Below are 13,377 nucleotides of genomic sequence, written 5' to 3'. Positions count from 1 at the left end.
TCTATACTGGCTCAGCCAACGTGTGCCTCAGCCAATGTGTGCCACGATAGACACGCAAGATAACTCATTGTGGCTTTGCTCAAGATACCAAATGACATGTCACTATAAGAAAACATGCCCATTATTGCTGTCAATGTAGGCTAGAATGCCTGCTATGAGAAACCAGTAGGTGTGTTACCCACTAGTCATCCGGGTGGCCAGGGCACAGGCATTGCTATTGGATCTAATTCCTGGGGTGGACCAGTGTGGGAGAATAACCTGGGTGAGGGGTCTTCAGGGAGTGGTAGACCGGATGGCGAGGCGCAATATCCCTCCCCCTGCAACACCTTAACCATACTTAAGAATCCTGCATTGTGTGTCGGAGATACCGATGTCCCTCCCAAGGCGGGGAGGACAACAGAAGCCACCATTTTATCGTCCTTGGCTCCAAAAACAAAGAAGTACTAGAAAGAGCAACACAGCTGGTGAGTTGGGGAGACCGATGCAAGACCGGTCTGTGTTGAATTCAAGGTTGCAAGCAGCAACATTGTATAACGAGTGCTGGAATGAACATTGTTAAATGCGTGTGATGAAAGATGCAAGTAAAGCTAAACTGCTGATGAATGTTTGAACTTGAGAAGGAAAGATATGATACCGTTGACAGAGTGGTCCGGCACAATGGATATGCTCAATCGAAAATCTCTGTCAGGTATACCACCAAGAGAAACAAAAATAGAAGATTGATTAGAATAATTGTATGAAGTTGATCGAAGTGGTCCTGCGACGGTTTAAGCAAAACCTTTTCAATTTTGATATAAGGAGGATCAGAGCCAGAACAACGGAGATCCATATCAAGCCCAAATGACGAATACATGGGGATAGGAAGCCATCTGCTCAACCACCTGACATATTATTTAATGAAAACCTTTCTCTTTGCATACACCATTGTCTGACACCCTTTTGTATTTAGGAATAAGAATTGGCAATATGTGTATTAGTATACGGCATTTTATTTGACAGAAACTTGACTAGGACTGCGTTATTATTATTTGATGGTCATAGCTTACTCTCATCCTTAGCTTTAGGTTTCAATAGGCATTAAACCAACCCATTTGAAGTTAAATAAACACTGTTGAACTGTGATCACGTGTCTGTCTTCACTCTTTGATACCATTCCTTCTTTACCCTGCCCACATAAGAGCACTAATCATGTTTGCTTTTCTAATAATGGCAGTAAAAACATGCAATAACACATAGATGTGTGCATGCCCATATTGGCTGCACCACCAAGGTAGACCAGTGTGGTATATAGGCCGGTATGGCTATGTCAGAACATGTATTCCCATAAAATTAAACATGCCATGTTTAACTGGCATACATGTTCTGATATATCCATGCAACTATAAGAGCACATGTCCATATTGCACCAATGCCTCCCCGCAATTCCCCGACACTACATCCCTCACTGCCTCTCCCTCCAAATCCATCCGCACACACACATAGTGGCCATGGTGCCTCTTTTGATAGTTTTTTCACCTCCATTTCCACCCCACCACCCCTGCACACACAACTAGGCATCCAAGTACATGCATACAAATATATTAACACACACACACACACAGACACACCACACATGAATACCCTTGCATACATACAAACATACACAGTACTCTTATCTGTTCAAGCCCCCAGCTCACAGCCTCATGCTGAGCCCAAGCCATGTGGGTCGCCCAATGTTCATAGTGGGAAAGGATGCAAGTCTTTGCCCCCCGGCCCCCGCCCATTTCTCATGCTGAGGTTTTCAACTTTTGCATAGAGCTTATTGGGCTCTGCACACACAATCCTATAGCGAATGATGCACCAATTTGGGGCCATGTGGTTTGTGCTGCTGAGGATGTCGCTGATCCTGTCTGCATGTCAGATTAGGTGGCAGACCTTGTTTGTAACATCAAGCATAATTTAAAGATCATGGTGCCCTTTTTCCCCCCATGATAGCAGCCACCTCTGGTACCCAAGGGGCTACAGGTGGTGAGGGGATGTAGCAGAGGAGCTATGATGGGTTGGAGCAATAGGTTAGTGGCATAGCTCTGGAGAGGGAGAAGTAGGATTAAGTGGAATTATCAGTGTTTGGTGAAATATTTGGTGTGTTTTGCCAAGTGGTTTGACATTCTGGTATTTCACAGTGACAAACCGTTTTGCTGCTCATGATTTCCAATAATACACCACATATTGATTACTCATTAATCACACATGTATTGCTGTGCAAGGGCATGGATATACCTAATCAGTACACCAGCGGTATGGCCATGCTCTCCCAGTTTGTAACACATGAATGCATCATTCTTTTCTTGTTGGTGAATATGGTCAGTCATGAAATGGAACTCACTTTCCCTTGTAACACTGAACCCCCATTATCAATAGTACTTGGTGGTTGACACGTTCGATGTTTAAACATACTTTAATTAAAATTGGGAATGAACAATGAACAACCCAATTGGGCTGACACACATATTGAGAGCCGGTTCTTTGTCGGTCTCTCAGAAACTGACATGGTTCTTCTACAGTATTTCAAATAAACAATTGTAGGAACATCTCACATCAAGTCTTTATGTTTGGCAGTGCTATTTTATGCACATCATTTTAACCCCACACAGACAGCAATGAAGGGTGCAGACAACTGCTTACATGTTTCAACCTTGATAGGGGTCATCACTGCAGTATATTTTGATTTCCCTGTGGTTAGATTTTTGGTGTATATTTAAGAAACACCCACAGCTTTATGGTAGGTTTATGAAGGCTTTGGAAAAACTATTCCACATGGAATTTGAAAATAGAATAATTATTTGAGCCAAATCACACATGACACAGAACCTCCTAGCAACATCAGTGGAAGTTCATAGCCACATGAGCAATGCATTGTGAATATGCAAATTAGCTCAAATGAAAACCTTATTTCAGACAATTGTCTTTGTCTTATATAGCAGTGTTGTTTTATATAAAACATGAGTAACCCAAGATATACAGTGTTCTTGGATGCAGATAGCTTAATACACGTTTCACCCTTATTAGGGATCCTCAGTGTACTTATTCTACTTCCACATTTCTGGTGGAATGGCTTTTTTTCAAGCCGTTATAAACTCATCACAACCCAGGAGCCATTTTACCACTGTAATGGGAGCGTGAGCCATGACCTCTAGTCATACTCCCCAGGGCATAGCATATGGCTGTTTCCTAGTCCTCAACAGGTCACCCAAAGCAGCCATTGAGCCTGGCCTGTGGCATAGTGTCCCCTTTACACACAAAATGGGTCCATGTGTATATTATATTTCTGTTAGCATGCACTACACATATAACTATCCAAAACGTTTGCACCATGGCATTTTTCAACAGTGAAAAGGTTGCCCTAGTGCTAATACCATTCTGTATTAACACTTGAGCAAACTTTGCCTGGGGGAAAAAATGCATTGAAATAAGAGCTTTTAGCCCAAGCACAAGCTTTGACCTAGGCTAATACCATGCACAATGTCACTTATGATTGTGCAAGTGATTTCTAATATGGCACAATAATTTGTTGTACATCCTTGCCCTAGCAATAATACCATGCACAATTGCACTTGATGTGGTTCAAAGTTTCTGTAATCAGGCCTTTGAAGCCAATATTGTTAAACATCAGTCATATGAATCAATTTACACCTATATTAGGGTAAAAACAAAAAAAAAAGATTGCAGCTGTAAAAAGTAAAAGTAAAGTGGTATAATACCTAAAATTGACATACCAATCCATCATCAGCACTTGGAGTATCGCTCAGGGGTAAAGTGCTAGAAGTAACACAAAGCAGACCAGCGCATGTTCAAATCATGGCCTCACGCTTAAAGACTGGTCTCAGGTGTTAAGTGCATTATACACAACTAATTAATATGAAAACTCCCACCAAGTGGACACATATTAATAAATTGGTGGATCTACTATTCAACACAATGAAGAATATCAAAATGGTGTAACATGTCAGCAGACTATGTTAAATGAATCTAAAATATTAAGGATGAATTCCGATTTTAAATTTTACAAAAAAATAAGTCTAAAACATATTCAAAATATCAATATATGGGTGGTTAACATCTAGAATTATCATGTATATTCTATAATAAAACATTTTCAATGCATACATACTGGTGCAATTCATTTAGAATCAAAAACAAGTCCATGTTAAAATTCTGTCCATCTGGCTTCAATGTTACCCCTGCAACAAAAAAATCAAGATTCTAACTAGTGTATTTTTAACAATTTGTGATTTAGGGCACTCGCATGCGTGGATCAATGGTCTGATAAACTACAATGCAACTAATATGTAAGTGTGACCTGCAGCGTGTGAAGGGGTTAAAGTGAGATGGTGCCCTCCATCCCAAACTGGAATGCCACAATTTAAGAAGGAGAACCCTGATCACATGCGCTGGGTAATTAAGAAGTTAAGACTTTGATTGTCCACATTCTACACAGTAGGCATACTCTGGTCATTCAATACAGGAAAAAAGTCATTCTGTAGCCAACACGTGTGTCAACCCTAATGGGTCTTTGTTAATTAAGACAATAGGATAATTCATTTGTGGTAGCTCAATGAGATTGAGAGGAGGTGTTGAGAATCGTGGTCAATTGTAGAGTTAATTAATAATGGTGGCGATTCTGGGTAGGTACGAATGCATATCACAATAGTTGCACCCTTAGATATGGGCGAGAAGAATTCATCTCTGGTGGGATCCCCTGACACATGTTCATTTCCACTAATGCAAGGCCGGCTGAGTGCAGCCTGTCAGTCTGTGAGGCCTTGTGGCATATTCTGTGTTGAGTCAGTGCTGGATCATCCCCGAATATGCCGCAAGGCTTCACAAGCTGACAGACTGCACTTGGCCTGACAGATGAATCATCCGGCCGATCATTAGTGGAAATAGAGCTGCATCTGTTCCTGTATAGAAGGACTGGATGTATTTACAACAGAAAGCCAGATGTTTTCACAATTTGCCTTCTATAACATAGGAGGTGACAGTAGGTCTTTCAAAGAAGGTGTTTATAAAAATGTTTTCTTAGGATGATCATTCACCACCTTTTTCATTGGATGTTTCTTTTGTTGTATTCATTGTTATTTGTTTTGGCTTACACACATCACGTCTGTCATGTATATGTTCTCCTTCATATGCCTTGCCAATTAGAGGCATATCCTTTTCTACAAATCAATCTCTGACATTTTCTTTTGCTTCAATACAAAGTCCTCTGTCCTTGATAAGTTTCTTCTTTCTCTTAAAATGTCTCCATAAGGCATACTATTAATATGAGAGTTAGGATGACAACGTGTTCCATTCAGAATGGAAATAGATGTTATTGGTTTAATATAATATGCACGCACCAATTCATTGTAAATAATTTAATATCTCGCATTTTAAAATAAACGATTCTTACGAGCTTGATGTTAATGCGTGTTTTAAATTGAACTCATTTTTATTCACAATACACTCATTCCTTAAATAATTTAAAGCGCTAATTCCAGTTTATGAACAAATCATCAATAAAATGTACTGTGCTCTAGAACTTTGAAGAACCTTGAAGTGTCTTTTAAGTGCTAGATGGAATTACCAATACAAAATAGCTGGACAGACCAAAGGAAGATGGTAAAATACTGCTTTAATCTCAATGAAAGAAAGCATGGAAATATGACAGCTATCAAAGTAGATGCTCAAAGTTCACACACAATGTTGCTTTTACGTACTTTCACATTTATGACATCATCCTAGGTGGCATTTCATAAAACCCATCGCTGGGAGGGATTGGATTAGGGGAGTGTATCTACTTATAGAATTGTATAAGGGTTAAGTTAATATCTCATTAGCTGCCCCTTGTCTGTAGGACATACCCTGTGCTATGTGCGTCACATACTGATTATAGCAGAGACCAAACAGCGGATTAATAGCTGCAACATTTTGTATGAAAGTGCGTGGCAGGCCTTTTGATTGGTTGGCAACCCTATCCAAAGCTGGACTTTCGGCTCCTTAGAAGCATGTGAACAGAACAAAACCTAGGTGTTCAAGCTGCGTCAACGTGGTCTCTTATTTTCCCAATTAGTCCATCTCATTTTATTGACCTGATACTTATCCCAGGTCTATTGTTTGTAGTTGACCTCGCAGTCTGCTCACTGTTCTGGGACATTTGAGGGAGTGTGAGCACACCACTATCTTAGCTCAAGCTCTAATGAATAGTCTTTGTTTTGTGTTCTTCCTCATGTGTTAGGAGACCATGATTGTGTCCATTTCAGCCTCTCTATACTACTATTTGATTTTATTAAACAGGGTGTCATTACCTTTTCTGGCCTTTAGAGACTTGGTCCTTCCACCTCCATAGGTGTTTGCCATTGTATTTGTCCAACATCTGCAAATGTCCTTGTCTCTCCTAATCTTAGCAGAAATATTTCTCATGCACAAGGTCTGTTAATTTGACTCCCTTTGTGCCTCGCACCGATATCTCGAAATAGCCTCCTTGACTTCAGGCAAACGTGCTCCCTTATTTTGCACACAAAAACAGCATCTTCATCAATTCTTCAATTTGCAATCCAAGGCTTGTATTTTGAGGTAGCTGGGTTTATTCTTTAACATGGGCCTTCGTCCATTGTCTTCCAATGGCCATCCTAAACGTTGTGTATATACCTTTTTTTTTTACCAAGCTCCTATATGTTTTTTCTACCTTTCTTTACAGCATATTTACAGTTATTGGTCAGAAAGTTACTTCATGTTCTTATTTGCATGGTTACTTCATTTTTACATACATGTTTCTCTTCGTGCTTCACTCACATAATCAGTCTTAAGAATTTTCATATCGTTTAAACATAGGTTTATATATCTTCTTTATGACATCATTCCAATGTTGTCAGACCTATACTGAGCGTTTCTCCATGATTCCCATATCTGTATGTTGGCATTTTGGCAGTGGGCATCCTTCTCGTTGACCTACCACTGTATCAACATGAATGGCTATCTGAGTGCATATCATCTTTCATACAGTCAACGAGGTATGGACATGTTGCAGAAACTCATGCATGGATTACCAATTGTAGCTCTTCGTCTGATACTCCAATAAGTGGTGAAGGGGTGGGGACTAGAACAGAGGCATCCACCTGCTCCTCTACTGCACAGTCCATATAGCTGTCACATCTTTCTGACCAAGCTACTGCCTCTTACTACTAACCCAAGTGCAGATGTGCACTGGTGGCAGCCATCAATGAATCAATAGCAGTTCCTCATACTTGCCAATCATATACATCTTCAAACAGGAAAATATTATGTTCAAGACAAAGGTTTAACATTGATAATAACATTCAATTTTGTTGTTTGAATCTCACTGTGTTCAGACATTATTTACAAGCATGCAGTTCATTTGTGTGTCTAAACTTATAGAAAGGGATACCACATCCAGATAAATCAAGATATAATTAGGTCCCTAAATAAACCCTTCAAATTTATCTAATAATTCAGATGTTTCACAAATATATTAATTAAAACATTTAACAAATGGTTGTACAAATGTATCCAAAAACGTAGAGCTATCATTCAAAAGTGAATCAAATGATGAAAAATAGGTATTCTCCGAGGAATGTTGATAATGTGTGGATTTTTGTGAGAAGATGCATATTTGGAAATTACAGGATATTCACATTTGAGGAAATGAACATTCCAGAAGATGTTTTGTTGTCCAACTTGCAAATAGCTGGTCAGATTCCAATTGTGTTTGCACAATCAGATAATCATTTATAAATTCATAATTGTTCACATCTTGCAATAAAATATTATCTTCTTCCAAATTGAGAACCTGTCTCCAATTTCAATACCTTAACCTTTGTCAGTTGCGCGAATTACAATCCTACTAGCCTTTATTAGATATTAGATTTCTTGGTGCTGGTCAATATTGTGATTGTGGTGTCTATTTTTAAAGTTAGTTGTTGATGTTTGAGATCTTTAGTAGCTAGCTTTCAAAATGATCCACCTTACCTTCAATTAGATTCTGGTTAAATTTGATTTGACTCTCAAACTACTCTCCGTCATTACATTTGAAAGAATGTCACATTTATTCATCCTATGACCCTCAATGTCTTCATTCATATGTTTCTCATTTTGATTAATTGATTATATTTGAGCCACACATAGTAAAGTGGATGTTTCCCAGACTGGTAAATGAAATGATATGCAGGAATCTTCTTATTGGGAATATCAAGGAGAGATTTCTATAACCTACATAATGTTTGGCCAATTTTCAACATTCACTCAAATCTGAAAAGATCCAAGCTCGAAACGAGGGAGATCCCTATCAAGAGGATCCAAGTCTGAATGAGGGAGATCCATGGTCGGAGCCCCAACGAGGGGGACCAAGTCAGAATATTGTGATAAAAAGGGGGTCCCAGCCTGAAGAGAGAGACACATCATGAATATTGAATGCCAGAACTTGTGCAGGTGAAAATCCTGATAGGAATGGAACTTTGAAACTTTGTTTGTTACTACAGACCTTCCACAGTAAGAGACTGTTATTGGAAAAAATGCTTTGGTAGAGGCCCTGATGTCTGCGCTTTGAACTGTATCCTTGTGGCCGTGCAGCCAGAGTGTGTGCGAAGTATGAACGTGCTGCCCTGCCCGTGCTGAAAACGTGGGGAAGGGAAGTCAACTGGTCAACCGTCCTAACATATTATTTCTTGAACACTTTTCCTTTTGCATACACCATTGTCCTACACTGTTTTGTATTTATAAGTAAGGATTGGCAATACGTTTATTTGTATAGGCCCTTTTATTTGACAGAGACTTGACGAGGACTGTGTTATTATTATTTGATGGTCGCAGCTGTCTCCCATCCTTAGCTTTAGGGTTAGATAGGCATTCAACCAACTCATCTGAACTTCAATAAACACCCTTCAACTGTGATCATTTGTGTCAGTCTTCACTGTTTGATACCATGCCTTCCTTACAATGGTGAGATGGAAATGAGCATAGGCCACAGGTGCATGTTCATACTGCACATTGTCAAAGAATGCATTTCAATGACATATTCTGTCACCCGAGATTTCAATGTTGGCTAACACTGTGGCCCATAAACCTTTTATCCATTGCAACCTGCAGCCAATTACCATAACTCCTACTTGTCAATGAAGTTAGACTCATGCCTTGTACACGTTTTTCCTTGCTTTGATTCGGTATGACTGCTTCTCGTCTTTTCTGATGAGATTCTAGAGCACTTGTGAGTTCGTTATAAAAAGAAGAGTTTGGTATCACACTGAATAATAGCCATGAATGTTAAAGGTATGCTAGTTTGCGGTACTCACTTTTGGGGACAGTTGAATAACACTCACAGAAGGATGCAACAGTCAGGTATTACTGATAATTATAATAGTACCATTACTGGTCATAGTGTATGCACATAATAGTCAATATTGTCCCTTTTAAGCATTTCATGTGAAAGGCCACAGGAATGTGGGCATCTGAGTTACCATCCTTTTCACCCCTTTCTATGGCCCTTTCTTAAAACTTAATGTGTTTTAACTCAATCCCCTACGCTTCATTGACAACACAAACACATATTATTGGGCACACCTACTCCCTCCCCGTCACCATATCCCAGGATGACAGCCCTTGCAGTTACCTCGCTTTCCATGAAATTGAAATATGCAGAAAACTTTATAAGTCCACTCAGCGTGTTTCGATGTGTTGTCCACAAGCAGACCCAATAGTTACAATTACCATCAAGTGCCCGACCACAACTTCTTCTTGTGTCTTACATAACATGAATGGCAAATGCATGTGATTTACCATGCCCATGTGAACCAGGGCAATGGAAGGGGGTGAGTTACAAGCAATTAGTCAATGGGCAATGTGATCTGATATGATAAGACATTTATAATGAGCAAATGCCATATCATATCATATATGTAAGCACATGAAAGGGGTTGCATGCCAGGTAGGGAAATGAAAGTCAGTAAAGAGGAAATGGATGGCACAAAAGGATAACAGCGGTATGAAATTGAATTGTAAGTAAGTGGATGATGAAGGGGCATCAGGGATGTGGTGCAATTTAAGAACACTATAGGGTTAGGTGTATGCAAAATAGGGTCAATGGGACAGAGGTATACATCATGAAAGGTGGGTTATTAGACTGAGCGCCCAATGGAGCAGATCTATGCGTGACTTGAAAGCCAATGCAACTCCTTGTGGAACTGTATCAACTCCTTACTTGTTCTAACAAGGTGATGCTTAATTGCATTTAGAACATATGTTTCAACTACTTCTCATCTCTTAATTTGATCCAAAAGAGAAGTCATGTTTGTCAAAATGCACAATTAAATGCATATTTGTTGTATACTAAGATCCAAATATTGTCAGCCTATTTGCTTGTCATTGTGCATGGTCAGACCTTAAGCCAGTGTTCAAGTCCCCAAAAAAGGTTGACTCATTAACATACCAAGTGAATGTTGTTAAATTAGCTTTTGAAGGTGCACTCTGAAAAAAGTGTAGGAACTACCGAAAACAGTGGGGCTACTCCGTCCACACTCAGGTAACCTCAACTTCAGCCCTGTCATAATGCATGATTACTATCAACCACACAACTAACAGTTCTTGTCCCATCAATCTATGTTCTGTGTGCAATATAAATTCTAACTTTTAATATTACATCTTGCATCTGTTGCAATGTAAAGATTACATCTTGTGATTGTATTTCAGTCAATGTTTGATTTCTCGTAATGCACATTTTAGCAAGACCTTTTAAGAATTGTTTAAAAATTAAACACATATGTATATAGAATTTTAATCATAAAAGTATGTGCCATGATTTTAAAATAAAGGTACATGCTTAAAACAATCACAATGTAATGTATTGTTGTAATAATGTAGAGGAGCAGATGTGTACTTCACTAAGAGACCCCACCCCCTCACTTTCGAACTATTGGATGAACAACAGCAAGACACTGTGCATGACACCGGATATTATTCCAATACCGCATCGAGTGTATAAGAGACGTTATGCACTCGGACAACCATACCAAATGTGCCCACAAACAGAATTGGTAGCAGGGGATTTGCAGACAGCACTGAATATTGAAGAGCTGTGAAGAAAATCTCAAGGTGCAAAGTGACATCATAAGGAGAAGATACAATGAGACACTCAAACAATATACACATACTTAAAGAATGCAGATATAACTGAAGAAGCCACATGACCTGTATGCGAGTGAGAAAAAAAACATATATTCAAAGAAGATGAGTAACCAGATCAGTAGTAAAAGTATATACGCAGAAACCTAAGGTAGATAAGTCATATAGAAGCTTGCTGCAGTAGAAAATATAACACAAAGCGGCCATGTTGAAAAGATGGATGCCAGCTCTGAATAATTTTAAGGGAAGAGCTCTAAAGAAGGGATGAGGGCTGCAGGGCTGACAGACCTTGGAAATACAAATTCATGCATGAACAAACAATAGCTGTTGGCCAAAGATCAAGGATTTCACAGCAAGAAGTAACTGGAGGGTACAAAGGGAGTCAACACGGATGAGGAATTTCTCTCACATTAAGTAAATGAGCGAATGTTTTATTGACAATTAAAGATGCAGAAAAGTATATCTGAGATGGCGCAACCAGGTCTCTAGAGGCCGAAGAGGGTAATGACACCTAACATAATCAAATCAAATAGCACTAAATGGAAGGAGAAATTGACAAAATCATGGCCTCTTCACATGTGGTACAAGACCAGAAACAGGGCCTATTCATAAGCGCTAATCAAAGATAATGATGTACCTTAACTACCCATAAACTTCCAGAGAAGAGAACTTCCAGCAAGGTCAAGTACAAAGGAGAATCCTTGTCTGAAGGCTTGGCTGATGAGAGAAGGTAAACTAATTGGGCAAGTGGGCAGTAGTCTGATGTTGTTCTCTGCACCTGGGTTTTGATTTTCTTACATGCTCCTAGTGAGCCCAGTGTCCAAGGTTGGGAGAAGATGCTGACCTATCATGAGGACCTATGCAATGATGAGCATAAAATGTTGCAGGGGCCAATCCGCTGCTGTTGTGCTGCCATAATCTGTACTATACTCAGTCAGCAGGGAGTTCGAGGCTTGGCTGCCAGATGAGGGGCAGTCTATCGTGTTAATAACACGTATAGAACCTATAAGTAGATATGTTCCCCTAGCCAATCCCTCTATCCAATAGGTTTTATTATTGGTCACGTAGGAGGACGTCATAGCTGATGGATATCGAGGTACAAAGCCTTTGTGAAGCTGACATTTAACTATGTTTAGTTTAGTTTAGTTTAGTTTATTCATTTATAATTAAGAGTGTGTGCACTACGATTTGTTGTTCACCTGGCTTCCCTACTTTATTGAGCAGATTATAAAGTACTGTTTTGCCATATTATTTGATTTTGTCTGGTTATTTGGGTCCAAGATTGTTTATTATGGTAATTCCATTCCTCGCATAAGAACGCTCAAAAATGTTACTGCACAGTTGGTACTAGAGGATGGTTCAGATAGAGATCCTCTGATTCTTGACGTCTTCCACCATTAGCCAGAAGACAGCCGGGATTCCTGCAGAGAGCGGTGCTACAACACGTGTGATCTGAGATGGTTAGCATGTGCCCCTTTGAAGAAATTCCTGTCCGGTCCGTGCAAGCGCCCAGTGGACTGAATGCAAAGTGGTTGAATGGGGAAGAGTCGATACAGAAGGCCTCATGCTGAGTAACGGATGTAAGTAGAAACATAGAATATGGTAAATAAAAGTGGAGGGGCGTGTATACATATAGTGGGGGAACATAACAGGATTGATTAGGCAAAAGAAGTTACCTTGATACCTTTCCTCAAGGAGGTAGAAGGGACCGCACCAAACTCCGGAACAGAATACAATTTAAGAAATTCCTGTGGCGACAGCCAAAGAAGGGTGTACAACACACTCCATAATGAAGTAAAATGGAGATGAGATATGTCTCTCAGGGGAATAGGAAACAACGATTGTAGAAAAAGTGTGCTCAAGTATTTTGGAGGGTTTTAAAAAATATAAGTGTAAAACATATGTTGACGTGTTTGGGATAAATAGGTTGAAATCTTAAATAAATAAAAACTGACAAATTAGTAGGCCCAAGAAAAGCAAGAGATTGGCGCCAATCAAACCTAGGAGGCTAGTACTTAAGAAAAAATAGAATAGTACGAATTGATAAAGCTATAAATGAAGAAATAAAATGGATATTGTTGTATAGATTTTGAAATTGTTTGATGAAATTATTTTTGGAAATATGCAGCGATTGATGGTGCTGGCCGAAAGTGATTGTTGAAGTGTGATTAAATAAATAATAAATGAAAAAACCTGGTAATTATTGACAGTTAAAATGACTTTTCA

The sequence above is a fragment of the Ambystoma mexicanum genome, chromosome 7q (genome assembly GCF_040938575.1).
Source record: "Ambystoma mexicanum isolate Mex_15411 chromosome 7q, UKY_AmexF1_1, whole genome shotgun sequence".
Lineage (NCBI taxonomy): Eukaryota > Metazoa > Chordata > Amphibia > Caudata > Ambystomatidae > Ambystoma > Ambystoma mexicanum.
The sequence above is the reverse complement of the archived record's forward strand: the minus strand, read 5'-3'. Positions refer to the sequence as shown.